Source organism: Gorilla gorilla, chromosome X (assembly GCF_029281585.2).
Source record: "Gorilla gorilla gorilla isolate KB3781 chromosome X, NHGRI_mGorGor1-v2.1_pri, whole genome shotgun sequence".
Taxonomy (NCBI): domain Eukaryota; kingdom Metazoa; phylum Chordata; class Mammalia; order Primates; family Hominidae; genus Gorilla; species Gorilla gorilla.
This window is the reverse complement of record NC_073247.2, coordinates 66063060-66078510: the sequence shown is the minus strand read 5'-3', so window position 1 is coordinate 66078510 and position 15451 is coordinate 66063060. Positions and strand designations below refer to the sequence as shown.

The window sequence follows — 15451 nt, the reverse complement described above, 5'->3', positions numbered from 1 at the left end:
AAAACTAACCCTTCTTCTCCATTCCCACAGCATTTGCTTTTTTGTTTTGGAAGTCATATCTTGCAAGATCACTGCAGTGTTTTCCTAATCAGTCTTTCTGACCTCAGCTTCAGTCCTTCCATTACAGCCTTTATATTGCTGCTTCACAAAGAGTAATCTTATTAAAGCTGGCCATACCAATTGCTGAAAATTCATCAATGTCTATCTATTATCTATAAAGATAGTACAAGGTACCAATCAAAACATACAAAGTCTTCTGTGATTTGGCATCCTCCCTTTTTATATTTCCCTACAGGAGTGCCTCTGTATCCATGTGGGATATGTACCAAGACCCCCAGTGGATGCCTGAAACCATGGATAGTACCAAACTTCATACATACTATGTTTTACTTTTCTTGTTCTGAGAACTGAGAAAGCTGTTAAGCAACTAGGATGCAGGTAGCGTGCACAGCATGGATAAGCTGGACAAAGAGATGATTCACATCCCAGGAAAGATAGAGTGGGATGGTGCAAGATTTCATCACACCACTCCAAACAGTATGCAATTTAAAACTTATGAATTTTTTATTACTGGAATTTTCCACTTAATATTTTCAGACCATGGTTGACCATGGAAACTGAAACTGCCCAAAGTAAAACTGGATAACAAGGGATTACTGCACATCTCTCTCTCTCTCGCCCTATATGCTTCAGATTTATGGAACTGATTACAAGTTCTTGAACTAAGCCAAATTATATCATTACTCTTTGTCTTGGTTATCATGTGTCCTCTGTATAAAATATGCCAAGTCTGCAGTCTACCCAAGTCCAATTTTTACCTTTTAAGACAGATCCAAACGTTCCTTAAGCCATACCCCTTTTTGCCTCTGTAGATATATGATTGCCTTCTTTGTAACCTCACTATATCCTGAATATGTTTATCTCCTAGAACTGATAACATTTATATGCTCTTATTTATATTGCTGCCTGTCCTTACTATTACAATGTGAGACAAAGCACAGGACCAGGACAAAAGTTATAGGGAAGAATTTCAGCTTAACCTAAGCATGAGTTTTTTAATAATAAAAACTCAGGTTGTTTCTAGGTATGCGTCTAAGTTTCCTTTAAAAAATGTAAAACAATGAGGCATGTGGTCTTCAAAGACATCCTCCTGAAGACTTCACTATGATGAAAGTGCTCAAAAATTTCAAATTGGTTGTGGCTACTTTCACCAAAACTCATCAAACTTAAAATGGGTGAATTTTATGGTACATAAACTATACTTTTCAATAACAAAAAAAGAAATCAGAAAACATGTGCTGGCATACATTTCCTCCTGATGAGATTTTTGCAAAGAAAATAACGAGTATACACAAAATTTTTAAAAGAAGGTTACCTGTTCTTTAAAATGCAGCCTTTTCCACACTAATTGTTAAAAGACGGAAAAACATCAACTTGTACATAAGTCTGTATGTCTGCAGAAGGGAAACTAGAAACCACAGTGGTGAGATCTTCCAAATACAAATATTGGATAATGTTCCCTACATTTTTCATAGTTAAGAGGGTAACAGAAAAGCCACAAAATGGAAATACTACTTATATGGGATTGAGGACAAATCAAAATGAGAATGGAAACACAGAAGGCAAGGAGAAAAAGGAGAGGGAAAGACAGAAACATGTCTGTGTGTCTATCTTTCTACATGTATATCTATATATATATAGAGAGAGAGAGAATGTAAGAGAGAGTGAGAAAGCAAAGCAGAATGCCCCCTTTGAACCACTCCAACCATCAGATCATCAATGCCTTCTACCATGGAAGGACAGCCCATAATTATAATGTAGACCAAAAAAACCCAGCCAATCCAGCACAAATAATAGTCATCTCTGGAAAATGATAGAGCTCTCCTTGTCCTTACTATATAAAGAGGCTCCTGGACTGGTGCAATTCCCTTCCAAAAGGTCTCCCTGCTTCTACTCTCGTCTCCCACAATTTCAACTCTACTTAGCAGTGCAAGTGATCTTAAAACATAAATCAAATAATATCTCCCCCTTTCTTTATACCTTCCAATGGCTACCCTTTAACATTCAGAATAAAATTTAAGTCAACTTTAGCCAGTACACATAATTAAAGTGCATTCACAAGCAAGACGGCGGAATAGGAGTTTCCAGTGCTAATTTTCTCACAAAACATCTATTTGAACAATTGTCTATGCATGAAAATACAATTACAAGAGATAGGGAAGTCACTGAGAGATTATAGCACTTTTGTGGAGCACACACACACACACGAAGGATGCATTGCAAGGGGTAGAAAGGACAGTTAACTTTACCTACATTTAAAAAGGAAAAAAGAATGAAGATAAATAAAATTATAAATAAAACTAATTACTACTGATACCACAAAAATTCCAAGGAACAATTAAATGCTAACAAATTGAAGAGCAAAGAAGAAATGAATACATTCCCAGACATACATTTACCAAGACTGAATGTACCTTGACATAATAAAGGCATATATAGCAAGCCCACAACTAACATCATACCCAACGGTGAAAAGCTGAAGACTTTTTCTCTAAGATTAGAAACAAGACAAGGTGTTCACTTCTGCTACCACTATTCATTCAACACAGTATAGAAGTCCTAGCCAGAGCAAGTAGACAAGACAAAGAAATAAAAGCCATCAAAATCATAAAGTAAAAAGTAGAATTGTCTCTGTTGGCAGATGACCTATCTTATACATAAAAATCTCTAAACACTCCACCAAATAAACTCTAAGACATAATAAACAAATTCAGTAAAGTTCAGGATACAAAATCAACATAGAAAATCAATTGCATTTTGGTACACTAAGAACAAATTCTGAAAAAGAAATTAAGAATTACAATAATGACAAAAAGTATAAATTCTTTAGGAATAAACTTAACTGAGTGGGTGAAAGACCTGTACACCGAAAACTATGAAACACTGATGAAAGAAATTGAAGATGACACAAATAAATGGAAAGATATCCCATGTCCATAGATTAGAATTAATATTGTTAAAAGTCAGTACAACTCAATCTAATGATTCAATGCAATCCCTATGAAAATTCCAAAGGCACTTTTCACAGAAACACAAAAACAAAATCCTAAAGTTCATATGAAACCACAAAACATGCCGAACTGCCAAAGGAATCGAGAAAACATGGGTGTGTGTGTGTGTGTGTGTGTGTGTGTGTGTGTGTGTGTATACAAATGGACTACTAGTTAGCCTTAAAAATAAAGTTATTTGTGACAACGTAGATAAAAGTGGAGGTCATTATGCTAAGTAAAAGTGAAAAAAGCAAGCCACAAAAGACGAATACTGCATGATCTCACTTATATGTGAAATCTAAAAAAGTCAAACTCATAGAATCATAGAGAAGAATGGTGGTAATCAGGGGCTGGGGGAAATGGGACGATATTGAGTAAAAAGAACAAAGTTTCAGTTATGCACTATGAATAAGTTCCAGAGATCTAATGAACAGCATTGTGACATTGTTCATCATACTGTAATGTGTACTCAAAATCTGCTAAAAGAACAGATATTAAATATTCTCACTACCAAAAAAGGTAACTATGTGAAGTGATATGTTAATTAGCTTGATTGTGGTAATCATTTCACAATGTATAGATATATGAAAATATGAATACATGTTTTTTTGTTTTTTTGAGTCGGAGTTTCACTCTTGTTGCCCAGGCTGGAGTGCAATGGCGTGATCTCAGCTCACCGCAACTTCCACCTCCCAGGTTCAAGCGATTCTCCTGCCTCAGCCTCCCGAGTAGCTGGGATTACAGGCATGCACCACCATGCCTGGCTAATTTTATATTTTTAGTAGAGATGGTGTTTCTCCACGTTGGTCAGGCTGGTCTCAAACTCCCAACCTCAGGTGATCCGCCCGCCTCAGCCTCCCAAAGTGCTGGGATTACAGGCGTAAGCCACCGCGCCTGGCCATGAATACATTTTTATGTGTTAATTATACCTCAATTTTTTTTAAAAAAAGTCAGCCATTCCCTTCATCAAAAGAGGCCTATTATACAAATGAGGACACAAGGGGTTCTGCATGACATAATGTACTGGCCAAATTCTGCCACCTGTTCTTGTAGTGCCTGCAAGGTAATAACGGTTTTAACATTTTTTAATGATTAAAATTTCAAAAGAAAAATACTATTTTGCGAAACATGAGAATTATATAAAATTCAAATTTCAGTGTTCATAAAGTTTCATGCAAACACACAAAGTGCATCTGCCCTATGCTGAAAGGATAAAAGTCCCAATATGTGGAATGAGGATGAAATTTGGGACTTTAGTAAAAGTCCCAAAGTGTAGATTGAGGAGAGATATTTAAAATCAAATAAAGAAATTTATTAATAAATGCATATTTTATTATACATTCCTTATTTGTTAAAAGATCCTTCTTACCTTTCTGAATTCCTCTCCTACTCTTCCCCTTGTTCACCACACTTGCATTACCCTTAAATCCTCCCAACATGCCAAATGCATTCTCTCTTCAGGGTCTTGCACTTATCTTCCTTCCTGGAACACTATCCCTACTCCAAACTTTTGTCTTTGTTGGTTCCTTCTTATCTTTTAGATCTCAACTCAAATGTAATCATCTCACAGAGGCCAGACCACCCTGTGTGGCCTCCTCTAGTCATCCTTTTTCACTATATCCTACGTTTCCTTCATAACACATTTTACAGTTTGTATCATACTGATTGTTTTTTCATTAATTTTCTGTTTATCAGAATGTAATCCCATTTACAATAGCTACAAATATAATTTTTAAACCTAGGAATTAATCCAACCGAAGAAATGAAAGACCTCTATAATGAAAACTGTAAAACACTGAGGAAAGAAATCGAAGAGGACACAAAAACTTGCAATGATATTCTATGTTCATGGATTGGAAGAATCAATATTATTAAAATGTTCACACTACCCAAAGGTAGTCTGCAGATTAAATGCAATCTCTACAAAAATGCTAATGACATTCTTTACAGAAAGCTTGTTTGTCTTCACTTACTAGACTATAATATCTGTAAAGGCAGAAGCCAAGTATGTCTTATTCATTGCAGTTCTCCAGCACCTAGTTAAGTACCTGGCACATAATATGTGGTAATAAATATGTGTTAAATGAATAAGTAAATACTACTCATCAGAATGCTTTTCAGAAAATATTTATTTATCTGAAGGTTTATGTTAATACATGTATTTATTTTTATAAATGACCAAACACAGTGTATTCAATCTTCTTTGTGAAAAATTAATAAAGAAATGATCCTAGCTACCCTGCACCTACACTATCTCTATTTTTTCCTTATTATTGTTTATTATTGGATCCTCATACTCCAGTATGCAATGCTTGACATATATAATAAAATTTTGATAAATATGGGCTGGAATATTTTTTTTCAAAATTCTACAACTTTTTTTCTATTTCTGTTTCAACTTTTATTTTAGGTTTGGAGGTACATGTGCAGGTTTGCTAAGTGAGTAAATAGCATGTTACTGTGATTTGATGTGCAATGAGGCAGTGAGCATAGTACCCAACAGGTAGTTTTTTGACCCTCAACCTCCTCCCACCCTCTCTCTCAAGTAGGTTCTGGTGTCTACAATTCCCTTCTTTTTATCCATGTGTACTCAATTCCTCATAAGCTCCCACTTACAAAAGAGAATATGTGGTATTTGGTTTTCTGTTCCTGTATTAATTCACTTAAAATAATGGCCTCCAGCTGCATCCATGTTGCTGAAATGAACATTGTTTTGTATTTTATGCCTGTGTACTATTCCATGGTGTATATGTACCATATTTTATTTATCCAGACCACCGTTGATGAGCATCTAGGTTGATTTCAGGTCTTTGCTATTGTGAATACTGCTGCTATGAACAAACAACTGCAGGTGTCTTTATGGTAGAACAATTCGTGTTCTTTTGGGTGTATATCCAGAAATGATATTGCTGACTTGAATGGTATTTCTGTCTTTGAGAATTCTTCAAACTACATTCCACAGTGGCTGAACTAATTTACACTTCCACCAACAGTGTATAAGCATTCCCTTTTCTCCAAAATCTAATAAACTTTCGTTATTTTCTGACTTTTAAATAGCCATTCTGACTGGTGTAAGATGTTATCACATGGTGGCTTTGATTTTTATTTATCTAATAATCAGTGACGTTGAGAATTTTTCATATGCTTGTTGATAGCATGTATGTCCTCTTTTGAGAAGTATCTGTTCATGTCTTATGCCCATTTTTAATGGGGTTGTTTTTTCTTGTTAATTTAAGTTCCTTATGGATTCTGGATATTAGATCTTTGTCAAATGCATAGTTTGCAAATAATTTCTCCCATTTTGTAGGTTGACTGTTTACTCTGTGATCATTTCTTTTGCTAGGTAGAACCTCTTTAATTTAATTACTTCCCACTTGTCAATTTATGTTTTTGTTGCTATTGCTTTTGGAGTCTTTGACATGAAATCGTTGCCATGGCCTATGTCCAAAATAGTATGTCTTAGGTTTTCTTCTAGGGTTTATATAGCTTTAGGGCTTACATTTGAGTCTCTAATCCATCTTGAGTTGACTTTGTATACGAAAAAAGACAGGAGTCCAGTTTCAATCTTCTGCTTATGGCTAGCCAGTTATGCTATCACCACTACTTGAAAAGGTTATTCATTGTTTGTTATTGAAATTTTGTTGAAGATCAAATGATTGCAGGTGTGTGGCTTTGTTTCTAGGTTCCCTAATCTGCTCCATTGGTCTGTTTCTGTTTTTGTATCAGTACCATGGTGTTTTAATTACTGTATTCTTGTAGTACAGTTGGAAGTCAAGTAGTGTGATGCCTCTGGCTTTGCTTCTTTTGCTTAGAATTCCTTTGGCTATTCAGGTTCTTTGTTGGTTCAGTATGATTCTTGGAATAGTTTTCCCAAATTCTGTGAAAAGTATCCTTGTTAGTTTCATAGAAGAAGAATTCGATCTGTAAATTGCTTTGGGCAGTATGGTTATTTTAACAATATAGATTTTTCCTATCCATGAGTATGAAATGTTTTCCATTTCATTGTGTTGTCTCTGATATCCTTCAGCAGTTTTTCTGTAATTTAAAATTTTTGTGGGTACATAGCAGATGTATATATTTAAAAGGTACATGAAATATTCTGATAAAGAAAGCCAATGCATAACTATCACATCAGGGTAAATGTAGTATTCATCACCTCAAGCATTTATCCTCTGTATTACAAAGAATCCAGTTATACTCTTGTCATTATTTTAAAACATAAAATTAAATCATTATTGACTATGATCAACCTCATGCTGTCAAATCCTACATCTTATTCTTTCTATTTGTTGTACTCATGAAACATTCTCACACCCCTCTCCAATGCCCCACTACCCTTTCAAGCTTCTTGTAACCATACTTCCACTCTCTATCTCCATGAATTCTATTGCTTTTCATTTTAGCTCCCACAAATAACTGAGAACATGCAAAGATTGTCTTTTCATGCCTGGCTTATTTCACTGAAAATAATGACCTCCAATTCCATCCATTTTATTGCCAACAACACGACTTTTTTTATGGCTGAATGGTACACTATTGTGTATATGTACCACATTTTCTTTATCCATTCATCTGTTGACAGACACTTAGGTTGCTTAAAAATCTTGGCTAATGTAAATAATTCTGCAATAAACATGAGAGTGCAGATATCTCTTTGATATACTGATTTCCTTTCTTTTGGGTATATACCTAGAAGTGGGATTGCTGGATTTTATGGATTTTATGGAGAACCAAATTGTTCTCCATAATGGTTATACTAATTTACATTCCCACCAACAGTGTGTAAGGGTGCCCTTTTGTCCATATCCTCACCAGCATTTATTTCCTGTCTTTTAAATAAAAGCAATTTTAATGGAAGTGAGATGATACCTCATTATAGTTTTGATTTGCGTTTTTCTGATGGTAAATGACATTGAGCACCTTTTCATATGCTTGTCTGTCATTTGTATGTCTTCTTTTGGGAAATGTCTATTCAAATCTTTTGCCCATGTTTTGATCAGATTATTAGATTTTTTTTCCTATAGAGTTGTTTGAGCTCCTTATTATGCTGGTTATTAATCCCTTGTCATATGGGAAGTTTGCAAATATTTTATCTCATTTTGTGGGTTGTCTCTTCATTTCGTTGATTGTTTCCTTTGCTGTACAGCTTTTTAAATTGATGTGATCTATTTTTCCATTTTTGTTTTAGATGCATGTTTTTGTGGGGTATTACTCAAAAAATCTTTGCCACTCTACTGTTCTGGGGAGTTTCCTCAATGTTTTCTTGTACTAGTTTCATAGTTTGAGGTCTTAGATTTAAGTCGTTAATCAAATTTTGATTTGATTTTTGTGTATGGCAAGAGATAAGGGTATAGTTTTTTGAGTCTGCTTATAAATATCCAGCTTTGCCAGCACAATTTATTGAAGAGACTGTCCTTTCCTCAATGTATGTTCTTGGCTTTTGTCAAAAATGAGTTCACTGTAAATGCATTAATTTATTTTTGAATTCTCCATTCTGTTCCATTTGTGCTATGTGTCTATTTTTATGCCAGTACCATGTTGTTTTGCTTACCACAGCTCTGCAGTGTAATTTTAAGTATGGTAGTGTGATTCCTCCAGTTTTCTTCTTTTTGCTCAGGATGACTTTGGCTATTCTAGGTCTGTTGTGACTCCATATAAATTTTATGATTTTTGTTCTATTTTTGTAAAGAATGTCATTAGCATTTTCGTAGAGATTGCATTTAATCTGCAGACTACGTTTGGGTAGTGTGAACATTTTAACAATGTTGATTCTTCCAATCCATGAACATAGAATATCATTGCAAGTTTTTGTGTCCTCTTCAATTTCTTTCCTCAGTGTTTTACAGTTTTCATTATAGAGATCTTTCATTTCTTTGGTTGGATTAATTCCTAGGTTTAAAAATTATATTTTTAGCTATGGTAAATGGGATTACATTCTTGATTTCTTTTTGAGATTGTTTGCTAGTGGCATATAGAAGTCCTACTGATGATTGCATGTTGATTTGATCTCTTACAACTTTGCTGAATTTACCCATTGTAAGAGTTTTTTGGTGGTGTCTTTAGGTTTTTCCAAATATAAGATCATATCATCTGCAAACAAAAATAGTTTGACGTCTTCCTTTCCAATTTGGATGCCCTGCATTTCTCCAGCCTGACTGCTCTAGCTAGGACTTGCAGTACTACGTTGAATAACAGTGGTGAAAACAGGTATCCGTGTGTTTCTGATCTTAAAGGCTTTTGGTTTTTCCCTACTTATTATGATACTGGTTGTGAATCTGTTGTATTTGACTTTTATTACATTGTGGTCTGTTTGTTCCATACCCAGATTTTGTTGAGGGTTTTTATAATGAAGGGATGTTGAATTTTATCAAATTTTTTTTTCAGCATCAATTGAGATGATCATATGGTTTTTGTCCTTCATTCTTTTGCTATAGTGTATCACATTGATTGATTTATACATGTTAAAACAGTCTTGACCCCTTGGAATAAATCCACTTAATCATGATGAATGATCTTTTTAACGTATTACTGAATTTGGTTTGCTAGTTAATGTTGTTGAGGATTTTCAATTCAATGTTCATCAGAGAAATTGACTTGGAGTTTTTTTAATGTGTTTTTGTCTGGCTTTGATATGAGAGTAATACTGGCCTCACAGAATGAGTTTGAAAGTATTTCATCCTTTATTTTCTGGAATAGTTTCGGTAGAAATAATATGAGTGCTTCTTTAAATGTTTGGTACAATTCATCAGCACAGTCATTGAGTCATCAGATTTTCTTTGTGGGGAGACTTTTAAATGCAGCTTTGATCTCATTACTTATTACTGGTCTGTTCAGGTTTTGAATTTTCTCAATGTAGATAGGTTGTATGTTTCTAAGAATTTATCAATTTGTTATAGATTTTACAATTTATTGGCATATAATTGTTTATATTAGCCTGTAATGTTTCTTTGGATTTCTGTGAAATGAATTGTAATGTCTGCTTTTAAATCTCTAATTTTATTTATTTGGGTCTTCTCTCTTTTTCACTTAGTAAGTCTGGCTAGAGGTTTGTCAGTTTTATCTTTTAAAAAATCACAACTTTTTGTTTCATTGATCTTTTGTGTTGTTTCTTCATTTCATTTTCATGTATTTCCACTCTTTGTTATCTCTTCTACTAATTTTGGGTTCGGTTTGCTCTTGCCCTCCTAGTTCTTCAAGATGCATCATTAAATTGTTTATTTGAAGTATTTCTTTTTTTCACATAGTTGCTTATAGTTATAAACTCCCCTATTAGGACTGCTCTCACTGCATCCTGTAGGTTTAGATATATCATGATTCCATTTTCACTTGTTTCAAAAAAATTTTCAATTTCTTTCTTAATTTCATCTTTGACCCACTGGTCATTCAGGAGCATATTGTTTAATTTCCATGTACCTGTATGATTTCCAAAATTGTTCAGTTTTTGATTTCTGGTTTTATTCCATAGTGATCACAGAAGATTCTTGATATTATCTCAATTTTTAAATGTTTTAAGACACATTTGTAGCCTAACATATGGCCTATCCATGAGACTGAACCATGTGCTAAGGAGAAGAATGTATATCCTACAGCCATTCTATTGAATTTTCTGTAAATATCTATTAGATCCATTTGGTCTATAGTCCAGATTAAGTCCAATGTTTCTTTGTTAATTTTTCTATCTAGAAGGTCTGTCCAATGGTGAAAGTGAGATGTTGGTGTCTCTAGTTATTATTGTATTGGCATCTCTCTCTCTTTAGCTCTAATTATATTTGCTTTATATAGCTGATTGCAACAGTGTTGGGTGCATATATATTTACAATTGTTATAACCTCCTGCTGAATTGACCACCTTATCATTACATAATGACCTTCTGTATCAGTCTGTTTTCATGCTCCTAATAAAGACTAGATAATTTATAAAGGAAAGAGGTTTAATTGAATCACAGTTCCACATAGCTGGGGAGGCCTCACAATCATGGCAGAAGATGAAGGGGAAGCACACAACATCTTACATCACAGCAGGCAAGAAAGCATGTGCAGAGGAACTGCCCTTTTATAAAACCATCAGATCTCGTGAGACTCATTCACTATCACAAGAACAGCATGGAAAAAACCCACCCCCATGATTCAGTTACTTCCCACTGGGTCCCTCCCATGACATGTGGGGATTATTACAATTCAAGGTGAGATTTGAGTGGGGACACAGACAAATCATATAACCTTCTTTGTCTCTTCTTGTACTTTTCACCTTAAAAATCTATTTTCACTGGTATAACTACTCCTGCATTTTTTGGTTTCCACTGCCAAGATATTAATCTTTTTCATCCATTTATTTCAGTCTACGTGTGTCTTTCTAGGAGAAGTATATTTCTTGTAGGAAACAAATTATTGCATTTTTTTTAAATCCATTCAGCCAATTGATGTCTTCTGATTGCAATGTCTAGACCATTTACAGTCAATGTTACTATTAATAAGTAAGTCCTTCTTCCTGCCATTTTTTATTTGATTCCTGGTTGTTTTGTGATCTTCAATTCCTTTTTTCCTTCCTTCATGTCTTCCTTTTAGTGAAAGTGATTCTCTTGTAAATATCCATTAGACACATTTGGTCTATAGTGTAGATTAAGCCCAATGTTTCTTTGCTGATTTTCCATCTGGAAGGTCTGTTTTAATTTCTTGCTTCTCACTTTTTGTGTATCTATTGTATGTTTCTTGATTTGAGGTTACCATAAGGCTTGCAAATACTATCTTAAAATACATTATTTTAAACTGCTGAGAACTTAACACTGATTGCATGAACAGACAAGCAATAAGAAAACTAATAAAAACTCTACACTGTAACTTCGTCTCCCCACTTTTAAAATTTGTGGGTTTGTTTCCATTTATATCTTATTGTACTATGTCTTGAAAAGTTGTCTTAGTTATTATTTTTTATTGGTTCATCTGTTTGTCTTTCTATTTAAGGTAAGAGTAGTTTACAAACTACAATTATAATGTTATAATATTCTGTGTTTTTCTATGGACTTACTATTACCCGTGAGTTTTGTACCTTCAGATTATTTCTTAATGCTCATGAATGTCCTTTCCTTTCTGATAGCAGAATTCTCTCTATCATTTCTTGTAGGACGGGTCTGGTGTTGGTGAAATCCCTCAGCTTTTGCTACTTTAGGACAGTCTTTATATCTCCTTCATGTATGAAGTATATTTTCACTGGCTACAGTATTCTAAAGTTTTTTTTTTTTTTTCCTGTAGCACTTTAAATACATGCCACTCTTTCCTGTCCTGTAAGATTTTCACTGAAAAGTCTGCTTCCAGAGGCATTGGAGCTTTACTGTATATTATTTGTTTCTTTTCTCTTGCTGCTTTTAGAATCCTTTTTTTATTCTTGAACTTTGAGAGTTTGATTATTAAATGCTTTGAGACAATTGTTGGTTAAATCTGCTTTGTGTTCTGTAACCTTCTTGTACTTGGATATTAATATCTTTCCTTAGGTTTGGGAAGTGCTTTGTAATTACCCCTTTGAATAAACTCTCTATCCACATCTTGTCTACCTCCCCTTTAAGGCCAATAACTTTTAGATTTTCTCATCTGAGGCTAATTTCCAGGTCTTGTAGGTGTTCTTCTTTATTTTTATTCTTGTCCCTCTGACTGTGTATTTTCCAATAGCCTTTCTTCAAGCTCACTAATTCTTCTTTCTGCTTGATCAATTCTGCTATTAAGAGACTCTGATGCATTCTTCAGTATGTCAACTGCATTTTTGAACTCTAATTTTTTTCTTGATTGTTTTTCATTAATCTCTGTTAAATTTATCTGATAGAATTCTGAATATTTTCTTTGTGTTATCTTGAATTTCATTGAGTCTCCTTAACACAGTTATTTTGAATTCTCTGTCTGAACGGTCACATATCTTTGTTTCTCCAGGATTTGTCTCTGGTGCCTTCTTTAGCGCGTTTGGTGAGGGCATGTTTTCCTGGATGGTCTTTTTGCATGTGGATGTTCATCAGTGACTGCAAATTGAAGAGTTGAGTATTTATCGTAGCCTTTGCAGTCTGGGCTTCTTTGTACCAATACATCTTGGGAAGACTTGCCAGGTATCTAAATGGACTTTGGTAGTGTGATCTAAGTTTTTGGTCACTGCAGACATATCTGCATTAGTGGGCACCCCAGGTCCAGTAATGCAGTAGTTCTTGCAGACTCATAGAGGTAATGCCTTTCTGATCCTGGATAAGTTGTGGAAGAATTCTCTGGATTACCTGACAGAAACTCTTGTTCTGTTCCCTTGCTTTCTTCCAAATAGAGTCTCTCTCTCCATGGACAACTGTCTTGGGCTGGTAGAGGAATGACACATGCACCCATGTAGCTACCATCATTGCGTCTGTGCTGGGACAGACCTGAAGCCAGCAAAGCACTTGGTCTCACCCAAGGCCTCCATAACCACTACCTAGCTAATGCTTATGTTTTCCTAATGCCCTAGGGCTCCACAATTAGAAGATGGTGAAGCCAGACAGGTGAGTTTCTCCAGGTCTGGGCCAAGTCCAGACATGCCATCTGGGAACCAGGGACTGGAGTCAAAAACCTTAGAGATCTAACTGGTACTGTTTTCTACTGCAGCTAAGCTGGCACTCAAGCCACAAGACAATGTCCTTCACACTCTTGCCTCCTTCTTCCACAGTCAGACAAGTCTCTCCACATGCCACCACCACCAATAGCCCATGGGGAGTGCTGTAGGCTAACATTGATGTTCACTTAAGGCCCAAATATTCTTCAATCAGCTTGTGGTGAATGCTGCCAGGCCCGAGACACAAACTTCGTATCAGTGGGCTGCCCTCTGAGCCAGAGCAGGTCCAAAATAGGCAGTGTTTTGCAATTCTAATTGTAAAGACGTTTCACCTCCCTGGTTATCTCTACTCTTAGGTATTTTATTCTTTTGTGGGTATTGCGAATGCGATTGAGTTCTTGACTTGGCTCTCAGCTTGAACATTATTTGTGTATAGAAATCCTATTAATTTTTGTACATTGATTTTGTATCCTGAAACATTACTGAAGTTGTTAGTAAGGTCTAACAGCCTTCGTGCAGAGACTATGATGTTTTCTAGCTATAGAATTATATCATCTGTGAAGAGAAATAGTTTGACTTCCTCTCTTCCTATTTAGAGTCCATTTATTTCTTTCCCTTGCCTGATTGTTCAGGTTAGCACTTCCAGTATTATGTTGAATAGAAGTGGTGAGAGTGGGCATTCTTGTTTTACTCCAATTCTTAGGGGGAAGGGGTCCAGCAATTGCCCATTCAGTATGATGTTGGCTGTGGGTTTGTCAGAGATGGCTCTTGTTACTTTGAGGTATGTTTCTTCCATGCCTAGTCTGTTGAGGGTTCTTAACACGAAGGAATACTGAATTTCATTGAAAGCCTTTTCTTCAACTATTGTCATCACCATGTGTTTTTGTAGTTCTGTTTAGGTGATGATCACATGTATTGATTTGTATATGTTGAACCAAGCTTGCATGCCAGGAATAAAGCCTACCTGATCATGGTAGACCAGCTTTCTGATGTGCTGGTTAATTTGATTTTGTTGAGGATTTTTGTGTCTATGTTAATCAGGGATATTGGCCTGGAGTTCTCTTTCATTGTTGCTGTGCCAGGTTTTGGTATCAGAAAGATGCTGGCCTCATAGAATGAATTAGAGAGAAGTCCTCCTCAATTTTTTGGAATAGTTTCAGTAGGATTGGTACCAGGTCTTTTAAATATGTCTGGTAGAATTTAGCTGTGAATCCTTCCAGTGGAAGGCTTTTTCTGGTTGATAGGTATTTTTTATTAGTGATTCAATTTTGGAAGTCTTTATTGGTCTGTTCAGGGTGTCAGTTTCTCCTTGGTTCAATCTTGAAAAGTTGTGTATTTCCAGGAATTCACCCATATGTTCTAGGTTTTCTAATTTGTGTACATAGAATTATTTGTAATAGTCTCTGGTAGTTTTTATGTATTTCTGTGGGGTTGTGGTAATGTCATCTTTGTCATTTCTGATTGTGTTCATGTGGATCTTTCCTCTGTTATTCATTTGCCTATCTAGCAGTCTATCAATCTTATTTATTCTTTCAAGAAACCAACTTTTGATTTCATTGATGTTTTGTATAGATTTTGTGTGTGTGTGAGATAGGGTCTCACTCTGTCACCCAGGCTGGAGTGCAGTGGCACAATCTTGGCTCACTGCAACCTTCACCTCCCAGGCTCCACCAATTCTTCCACTTCAGCCTCCCAAGTAGCTCAAACTACAGGCACTCACCATCACATTCGGTTAATTTTTGCATTTTTTTAAACAGGTGAAGTTTCACCATGTTGCTCAGGCTGGAATCAAACCCCTGGGCTCAAGTGATCCACCTGCCTTGGCCTCCCAAAGTGCTGGGAATACA

At 35.4% G+C, this 15451-nt stretch overlaps 1 long non-coding RNA gene across 1 annotated transcript in view; it reads right to left on the bottom strand.

Annotated features, from left to right (window-relative positions):
* The window catches only part of LOC129530150 (uncharacterized), a 304176-nt gene that overhangs the window by 232483 nt on the left and 56242 nt on the right, over positions 1-15451 (bottom strand). The window lies entirely within an intron of this gene.